This window comes from Zalophus californianus, chromosome X (assembly GCF_009762305.2).
Source record: "Zalophus californianus isolate mZalCal1 chromosome X, mZalCal1.pri.v2, whole genome shotgun sequence".
Taxonomy (NCBI): Eukaryota; Metazoa; Chordata; class Mammalia; order Carnivora; family Otariidae; genus Zalophus; species Zalophus californianus.
In genome coordinates this window covers 118,566,818-118,587,488 of record NC_045612.1, presented here as the reverse complement: position 1 = coordinate 118,587,488, position 20,671 = coordinate 118,566,818, and positions in this window count along the sequence as shown.

Sequence of the window (20,671 nt, the reverse complement as noted above, 5' to 3'; positions counted from 1 at the left end):
AAACTATGTCAGTGATTTTTTTTTTACCCTGTGTATTCTTAAGACTTGAAGAATTATAAAATAGATTTGGAAAAAACTGCCAACCCTAGTTAAGACAATAAACAAATTGAAGATCTGTTTTCAGTATCTGGTATAATCACAAACATGCTGCCCTAATGGCAAGAAAAAAGCATGGGAGACTTAAAAAATTCCACTGCCTGTTTCCCACCCAAGGCCAATTACATCACAATCTCTGGGTGTGAAAACCACTGATCTCTGTTAGGTGCTTGATACAAATGTGGATATTTAATAACCAATGACTTATGATTTACGATAATCTATACACAGTGTTGCACACAGATTATCACTATAATTGGTTCAAGTCTTCCCTTCCCTACATGCATTTGTAGACAAGCGACTTATCAAGGAAAAGTTCACAATTCCAATGCCCTTCCACATGGAATTCTTTCTCTTCCATGATAATGAGAGATCACCAGAAGCAAAAGAGTATCAGCCTAGTGTACTTCTTCTAAAATATTCTACCAAAGTACCCACTGTGGCAAAAAAAAAAGTCTACTCTCAGGGAACTAGCAGGCTTATTTTTTTGAACTAAGCCTTTTGTGAATATTACATTTGCACAATATATTTATATCTACATAAACACACACATATCAAATGGTATCTGGGGGTCCTTTCATGCTAAAAACATTCAACATGGACATTTTTTATGATCTTATAAAAGACTGGAAGTCAGAGAAGAGTTGAAACAGGAAAATCCATGAATGAGAGGGGTGTGTGTGTTTTTGTGTGCAGGTTGTTTTGTTTATTAATTCTTTGGGAATCCATTACATAGAGATGTAAATTTACTCAAAGTCTGTATATCTTACTTCTCCTAGATCAACTTTAAAGCTTACATCTTTTTTTTTTTTTAGTGTAGTTGACACATGATGCTACGTTAGTTTCAGGTATACAACATAGTGATACAACATCTCTATTTTATGCTCACCACAAAAAACCTTACTTTTTATTTATTTGCTGATTAGTTGCTTTTTCAAATGGATGTAGTGAACAATTTCCCTACATTGCATTTGGATCATTTGTTTCTGCATAAAGCTATCCCCAGATACAGTGGCTCAGAACAGCAATGAGGTATTACTTCTCAAAAGTCCGTGGGTTGACCGTGCAGTTGCACCTGCCCTAACGAGAGCTCACTGCTGTTGGTTCTGCTCAGATGGCTGGGCCTCTCTCTTCACGTGGTCTTTCATGTCAACTTCTCCAGGATGGCCCCAGGATTTGGGGAGGGCAAAACTCAATGCACACGCATGGCCTCCACTTCAATTGCATTTGTTGATGTCCTACTGGCCAAAGCACGGCACACGGCCAAGTCCAGAGCCCAAGTGGGAGAGGATTATCCAGGGCAAGATTTCTGGGAGGTGTGATTCATAATTTAACAATCTACCAGAACTCCTTGTCCATTTGACAAAAGTGGGAGAGAACACTGATTTGAGGAATGCTATGAAGACATTCTCTCTAAAAAAAAAAAATCTCTTTGGATACATGCACCTTGATGTTTATAGAAGCATTATCAACAATAGCCAAATTATCGAAGGAACCCAAATGTCCACTGACTGATGAATGGATAAAGAAGATGAGGTATGCGCGCGCACGCACATGCACACACGCGCACACACACACACACACACACACACACACTAGAATATTATTTAGCCATAAAAAAGAATGAAATCTTGCCATTTGCAGCAACATGGACAGAGCTGGAGAGAATAATGCTAAGCGACGCAAATCAGAGAAAGACAAATACCATATTTCACTCATATGTGGAATTTAAGAAACAAAACAAATGAACACAGGAGGAAGAAAAAGAGAGGCAAACCAAGAAACAGACTCTTAACTACAGAGAACAAACTGATGGTTACCAGAGGGGAGGGGGTGGGGGATGGGTGAGACAGGTGACGGCGATTAAGGAGGGCACTTGTTGAGCACAGGGTGTTGTGTGCAAGTGTTGCATCACTAAATTCTACACCTGAAACTAATATTACACTGCATGCTAACTAACTGGAATTTAAATAAAAACTTAAAAAAAATCTCCCTTTGTTGTGTTACCAGAGAAACCATCGTCAGAGTTTCATCGCATTTGGATTAAGGCAGGGGTTCTCTCCCGGAGCTCATTTCAGAACAATTGCGGTATTTTCTCAAAAGACAGGTACCGGGCTCCCCACCAAAGCAACCGGATCAAATCACTCCATAGTTGATTTTGATGTACGCACGCCCTGGTTAAGGCTGACTGAATTACGAATCCCATTTTCAGTAACGACCACAGTTAACTTGTGCGAGACCAAAGCAAAAGGGAAAGGCCACTTCCTGAGGGGCAAGGCCAGTTCCTCGGGGTGAGAGTGGGGCGGGGAGGTAACTCACCGCAGTCTAGGAGGCCTCCCTTTCAGGTCCTGCAGAAGCGGTGGGGCTCCTCACCGAGCATGCGACGGAGAAAGGTTGTCAGTGCTAGTTTTGTTCTCCAGTCTCTCAACCCAAACTGAGAGTTTCGTTTTAGCATTTTGTTACCAAAAATGTAAACGACTAATCCTTAGGAAGCTCGTAATCCCTTTACACTGTATTTTAGGTAAGTAGCACCAGGTGAACAAAAGCAGTCACTTGCTGATGTGCTTAGGGCTCACTCTTGTTGAAGAGAGCCAATATCATAGATTAGCACGTCATGAACTTATCCATTTAAAGGCTACAAAATACTTGAAGGGATTAAAACCACACTAATGAGCTACTCATTGGTGACTAGGAAAAAGTAAGAACTCATTTAACACCAGACTTAACTATGATCTTAATTTAACTCCAGTTTGTCTTTGAAAGTTGGATAAAGCAATTTGCGAAGTTTTCTCCTACTGTTTCTCTTGCCGACCAAGGCCTCTGAGGTTTTGGAGCAGCGCATGGGCCTTCTCATCCCCCTATGCTATAACTGTGTAAGTACACACGCTCTGGCTGCTCAGGGGGGAGCACTTGCTTGCCCTTCTAACATCCTTACGTCCTCTCCTCCAGTTGGCAAAGGCGAGGGGGAAAAATAGCAGACCTCGTTGTGACTTTCCAGGTCTCAAGTTGAGAAAGTAATTGACTCGAACCACCTCTTCTTTTCTTCGAAGAAGCCTACATTGGCATGCATAATTGTTATAAATGCTGACTTCAATCACATGCTTAAGATTATCCATTAACCATTCAAACAGGCACCTGGCTCCTTTTGAAACCGGTCTATTTGTAAAGGGCTACACCCCCTTTTTATTTTTGGACACTGCCTTTGAAATTCATTTAAAAATAACTGTTTCCAAATGAGCAGGTAAAGGCATTGTTGAATGCACTGGAGGATGCAATTGGAGATGGGAAAAGCTGAGGGCTTTTTACAAATGCACGACTCAGTCATCATGCAGATCACATAGGAGCCTGTTGAGCAGAGAAATAGCACTGATTTGATTCAGAAAACTGGACCTATAATTCTGGCTCTATCATCAATTATATTTGAAGTCTTGAACATGTCATTTCACCATGTGGGGATTTATCTTCGCGTGGTAAAAATAGGGTGGTGGCGGACTAGTTCATTCTGAAAGTGATTACCAGGGCTAATAGTTGACAGTTATGAGCACATTGTACTTTTGTTGATACTGATTTGATTCAGGGTCCTGTTTGAGGTCATAAATCTGTTGATAACCTTCTCCTCAGCGTTTGGGATCTAAATTTATTTTAAGAAAATGCTACACAAATGCTTAAAAAATGAGATTGAGGACTGTTCTTATGTAGCGGGAATTTTATGCTTGATGCATTAATAATTTGCAGACGTTTGTTCTTGAAATCCAATCTGTGAACCTCTGTGGGACTATATATTCTCCAGAGGCTCTCTTACAAATTACCATGATTTGGACAGTTAGGAACCTACACATTGATTCATGACCAGACCTGGTAGGTTAGCAAATTATTTATAGCTGTATTCTCTGAGGCAACTGCAACCCTTTCACTATCCACTAAAGCATTCTACATGTAGAAGATTGGAACAATCGCTAAAAAGATGTCATTTGAAACTGTTCTGAGACTGGGCATCTCCAACTTGAACACGCACAAACCACCTGGGGATCTTGTTAAAATGCAAGTTCTGAGTCAGTAGGTCTGCGATGGGGCCTGAGATTGTGCATTTATAGCAAGTTCCTAGCTTAAGCCAAAGCTGCTGGTCCACAGACAGCCCTCTGAGCAGCGAGGCACTAAGGGATTGGGTAAAATGTGTATGGATTTCGTATCAATTATAAGTCAGTTTGCCCATTATCAAGATAGATAGACTGTACACCACTTCCAAAACACACTACCTGAGCTAACAGAAGGATCTCTTTCCAAATGGCACATCAATAGAATGCCATGTTTCAACTTTAAATATTCATGACTTGTCTTCCTCTTGTTTCTTTCAAGCGTTTTGACATTTACTTAAGTAATTACTGTCACTTTCAAATGGCGGCCCATATTTTTGTCCTTTGTAAATCCTCCTCTGTTATTATTCATGCCTTTGTTCCGTTTCCACTCTTGGAAGCTGCCTTTATCTGGTTTGCCAGGTGGATTCTGCACATATTCTGAATTAATCTCCATGGCCCATCAGAGTGTAGCCAACTTCATTTAATCAAGGGAAGAACCAGGGAGGGGGACAGTGACTGGGAGGAGAGATTGGGAACCTGATGACCACGGCAGCTTATCCTGATCAGACAAAATGAAAAAGCCACTTTCCGCTCACGTCTTCTTAGAAGAACTAGCAATGCCAGAATCTTAATGTGTTTTGCTAAAGCCCTTGCAAAGACTTATCTTCCAGACACACAGACTGACATGTTAGCTTCATGCGGTCTTTGTTTCCCAAGAATATCTATATTACAAAATATTTCAGAACTGACAAATTGTCTTCCTCTTTGTGAGTCCATTTGGGAGCTGAGTGGTGGGAGACATTTAGAGGGAAAGGGAAGTGACATGTGCTCCTAATTGTGCTAAAATCTCTAAATTTATTATTAATCCTCTAAGCCTATTTAGTGTATTTAACACATAGCCAGTTACGCATGAATCTCATATGAATGGCTGATTTTTTTATTAAAGGAAAAAGTCATTTTCTGATTAAGAGGCACTTCCTCTTTTAATGAAAAGTCTTTTGGTTCTGCTCTACAGAAATAAATCATCAAAGCTCTCTCGGTAATGGCTGTAAATATTTTGTACTTGTGCACTTTTAAAATAAAAGTTGAAGTCATTTTAAAGTCGATCAATTAGTCTTTGCCAAGGTTAAGTACATTTGGGTATTAGCATGCTATTGCATAATACAGTGAGCTGGCAGAACAGAAAGTAATCAGCCAAGTTTAAAAATGTTCATAGATTCTTTATTTTCTGCCGACCTTGAGGCAGGCAATTAACAAATGCTTTACATTTTCATTTTGCAGGTAAAGAAAGCCAGAAGGGGTTAACTAAGTCCAAGATCTGAGTGAGTCAGATGGACAGTGGAGAAGCTACTGTTTTATGGTCTCTGTCACTGTAGCAGTTGAATTTGGGGGAAAATTATATTGAAAAAAATGACTTCCTGATCATTTTTCTTCACCACTGATAATATAGATTGTTTTTTCTCCTGGCAGGCATTATGCCTCCTTCTTTTCCCCAAGAGACAAAAGAGCAATCCTCATAGGAAGCTTTTTGTTACGTAACTCACTACTGTGGAGTGTGAGTACCCACATGGAGTAGCTTGTAAAACACCACTCACCCCATTGTAAGTGGCAGAATAACACACACACACACACACACACACACACACACACACACACACACACACACACACCCTTTGCAATCAGAACTTTCAGATTCTGCCAGACTTCATTTGGAATCGTCAAGGTTGTGTGTGTGACGTCAATGAGTGTGCCTGTTAGGGAGAGAGGGTTCTCTGTGGGGTGTGCTGACGTCTTGCTCTGAAATGACTTCAGGGCTGATGCCCTGACTCCTCCCTCTGGGACCACAAATCCATCCTGGCACACATCTGCAGGGGAAAAAATAGCTCACAGTTTCATTGACTCAGGTGCAGCCTCTTTTGGCAGCCTCTGGGCCACTCTAGGTGAGGTCTGCCACCTGCGTATTTGTGAACATCACAGAGCAGAGAGAGAACACAGTGCTACTGCTCAAGCTACCCTTTGCTGGGCTCATTTCCATGCTGCCTTGACAGTTAATCTTTTGAGTCCTCCTTTCCATATAATCTCTCAGCTCTTGGAATGGCTGAAATCGACTATGTTTACCTTATTTAATGTGATGGATGCTATTAAGAGTTGCTTATATATGGTTAATCTTCTTTCCCCTTTACTCAGATCCTCGTGTGAGATGTTTTATTTTCATTTCCGAGTGATCTAACACTTGCGATTTGGCACCACCAGTTGGTCAAGTGGTCAATAATCTGTAAAGCATAACAATTTACTAAGGAAGCTTGCTGTTTACATGGGCCTTTAATGCACTACTGCAAGGGGTAGGAGGTGTGGAGCAAGGAGGTATTATATTATCTGTTTGCTCTGTGATGCCTCTCTGTGGTGAGCATACTAATATTGGAGAAAATTACATTGGAAAAAAATGATCTCTTTAGAATTATTCCCTAATATTGATTCAGATACCAGTGAATGATATCTGATAATAGAAAGAAAACTCATGGGGCGCCTGGATGGCTCAGTCAATTAAGCATCCAACTCTTGATCTCAGCTCAGGTCTTGATCTCAGGGTCCTGAGTTCAAGCCCCGTGTTGGGCTTCACACTGGGCATGGCATCCACTTAAAAAAAGGAAAAGAAAACTCATTCATTCTATGATCTTTTCCATCAGAGATTGGGGGGTTTTATAAAATGAGGCCTGACATGGGAATAATAAACTTAAGTGTCTATTCCATAAACGGAATAATGCCTTGTGGTCCACATCACACCCTTGAAGTGGTACTGGTGGTGTCACTTCACAACTAGATGATTAGATTTATAGTCCAGATTGTCATTTATTTTCTTTCTGATCCTATTTAAGAACTGTTTGCCTACTCCTGAGTCATGAAAATAGTATCCTATGTTTTCTTCATTGCTCTACTTTTACATTTATAGCTACATTCTATCTAAATTAATTTTGTGTATGGTGTGGGGTAGTGGGCAAGATTCATTTTTTTTCCATTTGGATATTTAAATAATCCAGGGCCATTTATTAAAAAGATCCTTTCCCCTGTTGCACCAAAGAATCAATTTTGTCGTAAGTCATGTGACTCTATATCGGTGGGTCTCTTTCTAGACTCTCTATTTTGTCTCGATGGTTCATTTGTCTCTCTTTGTACCAGTACCACATGGACTTAATTGCTTTAGCTTTATATAAGCCTTGATATCTAGTAATGTCCTCCAGCTCTATGCTTGAAGATTGGTATGGATAAATAAACTGGACAACTTAGAAGAAATGAGTAAATTCCTAGAAACATACAATCTTCCAGAACTAGACCAAGAAGAAATGACAAATCTGAACAGATTGACTGCAAGTAATGAAACTGAATAAGTAATTTAAAAAACTACCAGAAAACAAAAGTCTAAGACCAGATGGATTCACAGGTGAATTCTACCAGACATTTAAAGCAAAGTTAACACCCATCCTCCTTAAACTATTCCAAATAATAGAAGAAGAAAGAAAGCTTCTAAATACATTCTATGAGGCCAGCATTACCCTGATACCAAACCAGACAAAGACACTACAACAAACAAAAACTACAGGCCAATATCCCTGATGAACACAGATGTAAAAATCCTCAACAAAATAGTAGGAAACTACATGCAATGATACATAAAAAGATTATTTACCACAATCATGTGGGATTTATTCTGGGGTTCCAAAGATGGTTCAATATTCACAAATCAATCAATGTCATATATCACATCAACAAGACAAAGGATAAAAATCATAGGATCATCTCAACAGATGCAGAAAAAGCATTTGACAAGATTCAACATCCATTCATGACAAAAATTTTCAACGAAGTGGGGTTAGAAGGAACATACCTCAACATAATAAAGGCCATATATTAAAAACCCATAGCTAACATCATACTCAATGGTGAAAAACTGAGGGCTTTTCCTCTAAGGTCAGAAACAAGACAAGGATGTCTACTCTTACCACTTTTATTCAAGACAGCAATGGAAATGCTAGCCACAGCAATCAGAAAAGAAAAAGAAATAAGGGGTGTCCATATTGGTAACAAAGAAGTTAAACTGTCACTATTTGTAGACAACAGGATATATACATAGAAAAGCCTAAAGACTCCACCAAAAACCTATTAGATGTAATAAAAAAATTCAGTAAAGTGGCAGGATACAAAATTTATACCCACAAATCAGTAGTGTTTCTATACACTAATAATGAAGTACCAGAAAGAGAAATTAAATAAACAATACCATTTACAACTGCACCAAAAAGAATAAAATACCTAGGAATAAACTTAACCAAGCATATGAAAGACTTGTACTCCAAAAACTATGAAACTCTGATGAAAGAAATGGAAGAGGACACAAACAAATGGAAAGATATTCCATGCTCAGGGAGTGCAAGAATTAATATTGTTAAAATGTCCATATTACCCAAAGCAATCTACAGATTCAATGCAATCAAAATGCCAACAGCATTTCTCACAAAACTAAAATAATACTAAAATTTGCCTAGAATCACAGAAGACCCCAAATTGCCAAAGCAATCCTGAGAAAGAAGAAGAAAGCTAAAGGTATCACAATACGTTTACTACAGAGGTGTAGCAATTAAAACAATATGGTACTGGCAAAAAAAAAAAATTGGACACACAGATCAAGGGAACAGATTAGAGACCCCAGAAATAAACCCACCCTTATGCAGTCAATTAATTTATGACAAAGGAGGCAAAAACATACAACGGGAAAAATACAGCATTTTGTATAAATGATGCTGAGAAAACTGGATGGCTACATGTAAAAGAAGACACTGGACCACTTTCTAACACCGTACACAAAAAGGAACTCAAAATGGATTAAAGACCTAAATGTGAGACCTGAAACCATAAAAATCCTAGAAGAGAACATAGGTGATACTTTCTCTGACATCAGCCAACATTTTTCTAGATATGTCTCCTGAGGCAAGGGAAACGAAAGCAAAAATAAACTATTGGGACTACATCAAAATAAAAAGCTTTTCTTGAAAAAAGATTTTATTTATTTATTCATGAGAGACAGAGAGAGAGAGAAGAGACAGAGGCAGAGGGAGAAGCAGGCTCCCCGAGGAGCAGGGACCCCGATGTGGGGCTTGATCGCAGGACTCCGGGATCATGACCTGAGCCGAAGGCAGATGCTTAACAGACTGAGCCACCAGGCATCCCAAAATAAAAAGCTTTTGCACAGCGAAGGAAACCATCAACAAAACAAAAAAGAGCCTACTGAATGACAGAAGATATTTGCAAATGATAGATCTGATAAGGAATAGCCAAAATATATAAAGGACTGTACAACTCAACACCAAAAAAAAAAAAAACAACCTAATTAAAAAATGGGAGAGGACCCTAATAGATATTTTTCCAAAGAAGACATCCAGATGGCCAACAGACACATGAAAAGATGGTCAACATCGCTCATCGCAGGGATCAAATCAAAACCACAATGAGATATCACCCCACACCTGTTAGAATGGCTAAAATTAAGAAGACAATAAAAAACATGTGTTGGCAGGGACGTGGAGAAAAAGGAACCTTCATGCACTGTTGGTGGGAATGTAAGTTGGTACAGCCACTGTGGAAAACAGTATGGAGATTCCTCAGAAAACTAAAAATAGAAATACCATATGATCTAATAATTCCACTATCGGATATTTACCCCAAAGAAAATGAAAATCTAAAAGATATATGCACCCTCTATATTTATGGCAGCATTATTTACAATAGCCAAGATATGGAAGAAACCTAAGTGTCCACCCATAGACGAATGGATAAGGAAGATGAAGTACACACACGTGTACACACACACACACACACGCACACATAAATATTATGCAACCATAAAAAAGGATGAGATCATGCCACTTGAGACAACATAGATGGACCTAAGGAGTATTATGCTAAGTGCAATAAATCAGACTGAGAGAGACAAAGACTATATGATTCCAGCGGAATCTAAAAAAAATGAATAAACAGACAAAAAGTAGAATCAGACCTATAAATGCAGAGAACAAACTGATGGTCCCAGAAGGGGAAGGGGGTAGGAGTTGGGCACAGTAGGGGGAGGTCAGTGAGAGGTAACAGGTTTCAGTTATGGAATGATTAAACGGTGGGAATAAACAGCACAGCACAAGGAATACAGTCAATGACCTTGTAATAGCAGCAGTGTAATGTAACAAATGGTACGCACGCTTGTAGTGAACATAGCATAATGCGTAAACCATTCAAATCGCTAAGTTGTACACCTGAAACTAATGTAACACTGTGTGTCCACTATCTTCAAATAAGAGAAACAGAGAGAAAAACCTGGTGGTTGCCATAGGGGACATGGGTGAAAGAGATAAAGGAGATTAAGAGTACAGTTATCCTGATGAGCACTGAGAAAAGTATAGAATTGCTGAATCACTATATTGTACAGCTGAAACTAATATAACACTGTATATTAAGTATACTGAGAATATTATGCTAAGCAAAGTAAGTCAGAGAAAGACAAATTCCATATGATTTCACTCATATGTGGAACTTAAGAAACAAAACAAACAAGCATAGGTAAAAAGAGAGAGAGAGAGAGAGAGAGAGAGGCAGATCAAGAAACAGACTCTTAACTTAGAGAACAAACTGATGGTTATCAGAGGGGAGGTCGGGAGATGGAGGAAAGAGGTGATGGAGGTTAAGGAGGGTACTTGTTGTGATGAGCACTGGGTGTTGTATGTAAGTGTTGCATCACTATATTGTGCACCTGAAACTAATATTACACTGTGTTAACTGGAATTTAAATAAAAACTTAAAAAATATATACTTCAATTAAAAAGAAAAGGAAGAATTAAAAAGAAGACAATGATAAAATAGATGAACTTTCATCAAGCATGGCTCTTACTAAAATTTTTCTAACTTAATCTATAAAATGCTCAAGACGTTAACATCATATCACTGGCATAGGTTAAAGGGGGTCATTCTATTTTTGAACTTGATCTTAATTAATAAAAAACTACGTATTGTAAAGAAACAGAAGATTGGCATGGATATTCTCCGCCTTTGCATTTCCATATAAATTTTACAGTCAGTTTGTGCATTTTCACACTGATTGTGTCAAATCTATACCTCAATTTGAAAAGAAATAGTATCTTTACAATATTGAGTAGATATACAAATAGAGTAAAATATAGTATATCTAGAGGAAAAGGATCGAATATTTAAAAGATCTGGAATAAATTCTGCTTCCTCCTAAATCAAGCAATTAGGTGAGTGCCATATAAGTCCTAAAAATGCACGTGAAGAAGGTGAATATTAGCTTCAGTCCTGCTCTCCATTCGTTTTGTCTTCTCCTCTCCCTTTCCTATCACCGAAAATCCAGGAACTTCACGAATTCTTTTGGGTGTCTGGGCATTCATCTCAATTAAAACTCCCTATTACTTCTCTCCAATCAAAATTCACATAGCACACAGTAACCTAATACAGAAGAATGGCGAATCACTCAAGAAATGTCAGTTATGTTGCGGGGGGGTGGGAATTGTAGGCATTGTATCAGGAAATATTTTAATTTGTGTATTACTAACTATGGTAACAAAACTGCGGGAAAAAAACCAACCACAGACTCTCAGAGGCAGAGAGCCTCACACGTTTGAAGATCAGCTGGGGGATGGCTCTCCTGGGAGGGACTGGCCTGGGGAAGCTGGGTTCTCTGTGCCTTTCCTTTTCCTCCCAGGAACAGAGAGATAAAGCAAGTTCTTCTCACGGTGATAGCAGAGGTGCAAGTGAAAAAGCCCACTCTCCAAAGTGCTTTGCAAGCCTTGTGTCTCCTGACAACCCACTGTCTAATATAAGTCCATGGACATTAAGGAGGGCACGTGATGTGATGAGCACTGGGTGTTATACACAACTAATGAATCATTGAACACTACACCAAAAACTAATGATGTACTATATGTTGGCTAATTGAATTTAAATTTAAAAAAATAAGTCAATGGACAAACCTAGTATCCAGGGATAGGCAAGTATACTGCATCCACCAAAAAGGAAGAGGGGTGAATGAATAATTTTTAATAATAATATACCACAGTTAGGGAATCTTAAAAGTTCTTAAACTATCTGAGCTTGTGAGCTATGAATGTATAATCAAATTTTGTTTCAGTGAAATAACAGAAATTGACAGGTATGTTTTTATTGCTCTAAAACTTCCTTTGTTTCATAGGTATCCAGTCCACATTTCATCGGTGACATAATCTCTTATAATGTATGACTCCGAAATTCATTAATTCTGTCCTTTCCTAGGACACTACAACTTCAGCCTGACCAAATCTTCATTCTTCCCAGTCTCTGAGAATGGTCCATTCAAATCTCTAAGCAGAAGTCTGGGACACATTCTTGAGTATTTCCTTCTTCTTTTGGTCACTCCTTATATTCATCCAATCCCCTGGGGCTATGGATTATCTGTCATAAACTTCTCTCAAATCAGACCACTTTTTTTCATAGTCTAAACCACCCTCATTTTTCCTCTCATCTACTGCACCAGCCTCCTAACTGGTCTCTCCACTTCTTACTTGATGCCCTCTAATCCAAATTCCAGAGCTTAATGTAAGTAATTTTTCAAAAATATAAATATGGTAATGCCATTCCTCTTGCTTTCTAGCCAGATCCCACAATCCAACCCACCTACCAATTGGGTAATTGTGTCTGAAACTGCTAATGGTTCCCATTATCCATTCTTCCCTTTGAACTTTAGTCAGTCGTGCCCTTGAGTTGTTGCTTTGCGTATGACTGGCCAGGTAAACACCGAATTCCCAGCCTCTCTTGCAGTCATATTACTAGGTACTGGCCAAAATGATGTGAGCAGAAGTGATGAGTGAAATACCTGGCTTATTTGCTTTGAAGGAAAGGAGCATGTCTTCCACACTCCTGCTCCTGGAATATAGACATGACGGTGGGAGTTGGAGCGGCCACTCAGATCATGAGATGGAAGCCAGGGTTTGGAGATTACAGAGCAACACTATGAAAGGGTCTGGGCACCCCACACTGTAGATCTGTCTTATCACCCTGCATGATTTATGACTGGAGTGTTACAAGGAGAAAAATGAATGTCCATTTTGTTTAAGCCACTGGTATTTTGGTGTAATTGTTCAAGCAGCTGAGCCTATATCTTAATATCATTGACTTCTGCCAATCTTTACTACTATATTGTCTACAACTTCCCACCCTAGTTGGTGATCCTTGCTTTGTCACATCTCTCTGCCCTTACATGTGTGCCCCATTCATCTACTGGGATAAGTTCCCATCTTTTCAAGATCCAACAAAAGTCTTTCCACTTCTGCAAGCCTTCCCCTGTTGGGTATTTTTAAAAGGTCCCTTCTTGGGCGCCTGGGTGCCTCAGTTGGTTAAGCGACTGCCTTCAGCTCAGGTCGTGATCCTGGAGTCCCGGGATCGGGTCCCACATCGGGCTCCCTGCTCAGCGGGGAGTCTGCTTCTCCCTCTGACCCTCTTCCCTCTCGTGCTCTCTCTCACTCTCTCTCTCTCTCAAATAAATAAATAAAATCTTTAAAAAAAAAAGTCCCTTCTTGAGTTTATCTTTGCATATGGTGTAAGGGAATAGCCCAGTTTCATTCTTCTGTATATAGCTGTCCAATTTTCCCAGCACCATTTATTGAAGAGACTGTCTTGTTTCCATTGCATATTTTTTCCTGCTTTGTCGAAGATTATATGACCATAGAGTTGAGGGTCCATATCTGGGCTCTGTATTCTGTTCCATTGGTCTATATGTCTGTTTTGGTGCCAATACCATGCTGTCTGGGTGATCACAGCTTTGTAATAGAGCTTGAAGTCAGGCAACATGATGTCCCCAGCTTTCTTTTTCTTTTTCATCCTTCCCTTGGCCATTTGGGATCTTTACTGGTTCCACAGAAATTTTAGGATTTTTTGTTTCAGCTCTTTGAAAAATGCCAATGGTATTTTAATAGGGATGGCATTGAAAGTGTAAATAGCTCTGGGGAGGATAGACATTTTCACAATGTTTATTCTTCCAATCCACGAGCATGGAATATTTTTCCATCTTTTTGTGTCTTCCTCAATTTCTTTCATAAGTGTTCTGTAGTTTCTAGAGTATAGATCTTTTACCTCTTTAGTTAGGTTTATTCCTAGGTATCTTATGGTTTTTGTTGCTATTGTGAATGGAATTTATTCCTTAATTTCTCTTTCTACAGTTACATTGTTAGTGTATAGAAAAACAACTGATTTCTGTGCATTGATTTTGTATCCTGCCACATTGCTGAATTGCTGTATGAGTTCTAGTAATTTGGGGGTGGAGTCTTTTGGGTTTTCCACATAAAGTATCATGTCATCTGCAAAGAGGGAGAGTTTGACTTCTCCTTTGCCAATTTGGATGCCTTTTATTTCTTTTTGTTTTCTGATTGCTGAGGCTAGGACTTCTAGTACTATGTTGAACAATAGTGGTGAGAGTGGGCATCCCTGTCATGTTCTTGATCTTAAGGGAAAAGCTCTCAGCTTTTTCCCACTGATACTGATATTCGCTGTGGGCTTTTCATAGATGGTTTTTATGATACTGAAAAAAAGATAAACTCAAAATGGATGAAAGACCTCAATGTGAGACAGGAATCCATCAAAATCCTAGAGGAGAACATAGGCAGTTACCTCTTCAACATTGGCTACAGTAACTTCTTTGAAGACACGTCTCCAAAGGCAAGTGAAACAAAAGCAAAAATGAACTTTTGGGACTTCATCAAGATAAAAAGGAAACAGTCAACAAAACTAGGAGGCAGCCCACGGAATGGGAGAAGATATCTGTAAATAACATTACAGATAAAGGGCTGATATCCAAGGTCTATAAAGAACTTCTCAAACTCAACACTCAAAAAACTAATAATCCAGTCAAAAAATGGGCAGAACAGACACTTCTCCAAAAAAGATATACAAATGGCTAACAAAGACATGAAAAAAATGCTCATCATCATTAGCCATCAGGGAAATACAAATCAAAACCACAACGAGACACCACCTTACACCAGTTAGAATGGCAAAAATTAACAAAACAGGAAACAATAAACGTTGGCAAGGATGTGGAGAAAAGGGAACCCTCTTACACTGTTGGTGGGAATGCAAGTTGGTACAGCCACTCCGGAAAGCAGTATGGAGTTTCCTCAAGATGTTAAGAATAGAGCTACCCTACGACCCAGCAATTGCACTACTGGGTATTTACCCCAAAGATACAGATGTAGTGAAAAGAAGGGGCACATGCACCCCAATGTTCATAGCAGCAGCGTCCACAATAGCCAAACTGTGGAAGGAGCCCAGATGCCCTTCAACAGATGAATGGATAAAGAAGATGTGGTACATATACACAGTGGAATATTATTCAGCCATCAGAAACGATGAATACCCACAATTTACATCAACATGGATGGAACTGGAGGGGATTATGTTAAATGAAGTAAGTCAAACAGAGAAAGACAATTATCATATGGTTTCACTCATATGTGGAACATAAGCAATAGCACATAGGACCATAGGGGAAGGGAGGGAAATCCAAAGGAGGAGAAATCAGAGAGGGAGATGAACCATGAGAGACTGTGGACCCCGAGAAACAATCTGGGGGTTTCAAAGGGGCGGAGGGTGGGGGAGGGGGTAATAGGGTGATGGGTATTGAGTAGGGCAGGTGTTGTGATGAGCACTGGGTGTTATACTTAACTAATGAATTGTTGAACACTGCATCAAGGACTAATTATGTATTATACAGTGGCTAACTGAACATAATAAAAAAATAAAATAAAAGGTCCTTTGGTCTCCCATAGCATTCACACTGTGCATTAATCTATTAAAGCACTTAATACATTGTGTTGAAAATGGTATTTGCTTGTCTGTCTTACTTTAACATGTCTTCTCTCTCAGCTGCCCCACCTGTTCTCTTGCTGTGGGTTCACATAGGGCAGGATTGGTCTGTATATATTCCTAGGATGTGTTTTGTGTCTTTTAGAAAGAATAAACAGGGGTGACTGGTTGGCTCCGATTAGGTGGCAGATCCTTTGCTCAGGTCATGATCTCAGGATTCTGGGATCTAGTCCTGCATCAGGCCCCACGCTCAGTGGGGAGTCTGCTTATCTCCCTCTCCCTCTGCCCCTTCCCCGCCCCCCCACCTGCTCACGCTCTCTCTCTCTCTCAAATAAATAAATCTTTTTTAAAAAAAAAACAAAGAAGCAACATAATTGAATCAGAGCATTTGTTAAATTATGTTTTTGGTCTATATAGATATTTTATGTATGCCTCAACTGAACTCCGGTTGGAAAGCTCCCTTTTTTATTCAGATAAAAGAAATGGAAAAACTTTCAGAGAAGAAAATGACCTAAACGTGAAGTATTATTTTGATTTAAAATAAAAAACAGTTGCCTAGTAAAATCTCAGGTTTTGCTTGATCTCGGGAAAAAACTAAGATTTTATTTATTTATTTGACAGAGAGAGCCACAGTGAGAGAGGGAACAGAAGCAGCGGGAGTGGGAGAGGGAGAAACAGGCTTCCTACAGAGCAGGGAGCCTGATGTGGGGCCCGATCCCAGGACCCTGGGATCATGACCTGAGCCAAAGGCAGACACTTAACGACTGAGCCACCCAGGCGCCCCTGATCTTGGGAAAAAACTAAGTGTTTGTACACCTATTATATTAGCATCTTCTACAACTTTGGTTTGAGATTGCCTATTGAAACTAATTTAAAAAAAGGAAAAACTCTGCCTCTGAACAGCAAATATGTTTATGTTTTAACTGCCTTTGAGGACCTACCTGTCTAAGTAGCACTCACACATATGTGCCTTCCCCAAGTGGCATTTGTTTGTCCTTATGTAAGGGCCCATCTTCTCTCCTTCCTCCTTGAAAGGCCATTTCCTTCCTCTCCCCTAGCCCAAAGACTTCTGATTCATTCATTGGCAAAAGGAAAGTCCCAGTGCCAGAAGACAGCAGGACCTAGGATTGTTACCAGACAGTGACATTTGAAGCCCTTTAACTTTCTATCGTCTTAAAGTGATGGCTAATTTGCTGGGCCAAAGGCAGAACTGGAGATGCTTAGTTACATATATTTCCTTTTTGTCTACCTAAAACCTCAAGATTTGGTTTAAGAATCCCTTTAAATGTACATTTTCAGCTAACTGATCCCTTTTTAAAATAAGAATTTAATGTTTTCTCTACAGCATATGGTCATTATAGAAAACATAGGCAATAGTTAAATAAAACTAATAAAATTTAAATTATCCCTAATTTCAACAATATATACTCATATGGAAAACATAGACCATATAGTTATATAAAAATATTATTATTTCTAGACAGAACCACTATTAATATTTTTCTCTACATATACACACATGTGTACACACTGTACATACACACATTTTTTAAACAAAAACATAAAAAATTGTACATGTTGTTTCTTAACTTACTTTTCACTTTATAATATATAATGAACATTAATATTTCCTTAATTCTTAATTGTTGTTCCACAATATTATTTTAATGACTGGATTATATTCCATTGTGTGATTATATAATAATTAATTTACTCAGTCCCCGCTTGGTGTGTATTGAGGTTGTTTCCAATTTCTTCCCTCATGAACATAATTTTAGCAAATACCTATATAGCCATAGATTTTTTCAAAGCCCTGTGATTTTCCCCCCTCAGGATAAATTCCTAGAAATAGATTTGCTAGATCAAAAGATAAGCAAAATACAAATTAAGTCTTTTCATATACATTACCAAATGTATATGATTTACTTTAATACTTCTATATTGCTTTTCATTTATAAGCAGTGTGCCTCCTGAGCTTATACTGTCCTTTGTTCCCTTTCTGTGATCTCTGGAAACTCTGAGGGACATGGGATGTAAAGAGCCGTGGTTGTGCTACCCGCTGACTAGGCAAGCAGAGCTGAATCCATGTCACACACACAATGGTGTCTGCCTTGTTGGGTTTCATCTTTACAGTGAGGCCCCTAAAACCACCCTTTAAGCCCTCATTGTGGCCCTTTGGGAAATAGCCAGCTGAAGTTTCAAATGTCAAGTCAGGTGCCACGTCAGCCATAGCTGAGAGGGCCCATTGTCAGTGTTTCATTTTTCAGGGCTGGTTGAAGTACATGCCAATGGTAAACTTCTTGTCTATTCCTGAGAATCAGCTTTTTTTACTGAGTGTATTTCACACATGGTAATGTTCTCACAATACGTGCTACATAGACATTGCTAAAACAATCCCTGCGGGGGTACATATAATGCTTACTATAAATTTGAAAGGGGATATGAACACATTCTGGTCATGGCCATCTTCTCATTATTGTTCTAGCACAATGCATTGCTCAGAGTAGGCAGTCAGTAATCATCTGTTAAAAATTGAGCAAATGAGTGAATGAATGTTGTCTTGTAAAAGAGTTTATGTATGGTTGTAGTACTTGAGACTCCAGCCATGAATGGGGTATAGCCACATTCTTCTTGAGTCTCACCTAAGTCTGCAAGAAGGTATGAGTAGAGCTAGAAATCTGAGTCAGAAAGAATAAGACTATTATTACAAATATCATAGTTTTTTCAATTAGTTGTGAATAAGGTGAGTGGGATAGCCCAATTAGAATTGGGAAGTTTAAAAATAATGATAATAATCGTAATCCTAATTAGTCCCAAAACTTTTGGTGTTTACTTAGGGGATCAGATTGGCAACAACTCTTGTATGATGCGAAATAAGACTATGCCCATTAGGGGGAATCAAAAATCTCTTTGGAACCCTGCCTGATCTCAGTTTGTCTCCCCCCCACCCACACAGACATACACAGATACACACACACACACACACACACACACACACACACACACATTCTTTGATGCTATGCAGAAGATGTTGTCATTTTTAGAAAAGAATCTGTATTCATTATCTATTGTTGCATAACAAATTACCTCAAAATTTAATGCCTTGAAACAGTATGTATTTATTATATCACAGTTTCTGTGGGTCAGGAATTCACATATGGTTTAACTGGGTCCACTGTCCCAGGGTCTCTCAAAAGGCCACTGTCACCTCAAGGCTTAATTTAGAAGGATTTGCTTCCTAGCTCACTCATGAGGTTGTTGGATCCATGTTGGACTGATGGCTTCAGTTCCTCATTGTCTGTTGGTCAGAGGCCTCTCTCAATTTCTTGCCAGTTGGTCTCTCCACAGGGCATCTCCAAATATTACATCTGGCTTCATTATAGTGAGCACATGAAAAGGCAAGAGAAAGAGGGCAAGAGAGAAGGAAGTCGCAGTGATTTGGACGTCTTGTTACTTCTGACTGGGGAAGTAATATCCCATCACTTTTGCTGTATTCAATTTTTAGAACAACTTCCTTAAGTGGTCCAGGCCACACTCAAAGGGAGTGAGTTATACATGGGCATGAATACCAGGAGGTGGGGAATCCTTGGGGCCATCTTACAAGTTTGCCTGCCACAGAACCCATGAGGGGGAGTGGATATATCTTTATATCTACCCATCTGTTCATCCATCTCTATCTATCATCTATCTATCTACCTATCTCTCTCTCTCTCTATCTATCTACTTATCTATCTACCTATGCATCTCTATCAAGATTCCACTAGTTAAATAGCTCCTGGGCAATATCTGCAGCCCGGATTAGTTTTATAGATCTTTATCTCCTCAAAACTGACTATTCATTCCACTATTTCCTCATCCTCTGTCCTCCATAGGCAACACCTTGTTCAGTATCAGGTTAAGAATGATGTTATGGCATCATTAGCAGCAGCAACAAGACGAACAGACTTTTATTGGACAACTACTCTATGTAAGGACCGCCCAAGGACTGCAAGGATATTAAGTTCATCCAGTCATTTTTTAAATTTAATGAGAATTTATCGAATGTCCTCCACCTACACTAGGCAAAGCACTTCGGAGATACAAAGATGAATGTCTCATTAAATGTTTGTCTAGTTAAAGTCATTAAAAGAGGTCCAGATCCCACGTTCATGGGGAGATTTTAGACTTGTCTCATGAAAGAGGAGGTGCTGCCCGGTTTGGTCCCCCTACACAAGCCCTTCCCCCAACAGCTCTCCACTATAATGCAGGTGGACTGACCTCCACAGGCTGTGTTGGAACCTTGAGGTAAGCCCATGCTATCAACACAGCCGGCTAGAACAGTGATTCTCAAAGTGTGGTGCTGGACCACCAGCATCAGCAGCATCTGGGAACCTGTTAAAGATGCATATTCTCACGCTCTACCCCTGATGCCAAATCAACCTTTCTAAGGGTGGGGCCCAACAATATGTGTTTTAAGAAGCTTTCCTGGTGATTCAGATTGACAGCTATTGACTCAGAAGATCCCCTGCTCCTACTTTATAGTAAATATGTTCCCCCCCACCCTCTGCCAGTCCCAGAGATAACTTGGATCCAAATTCAGGGGTGGGATTAGCCCTAGAGCCCCCTAAGAA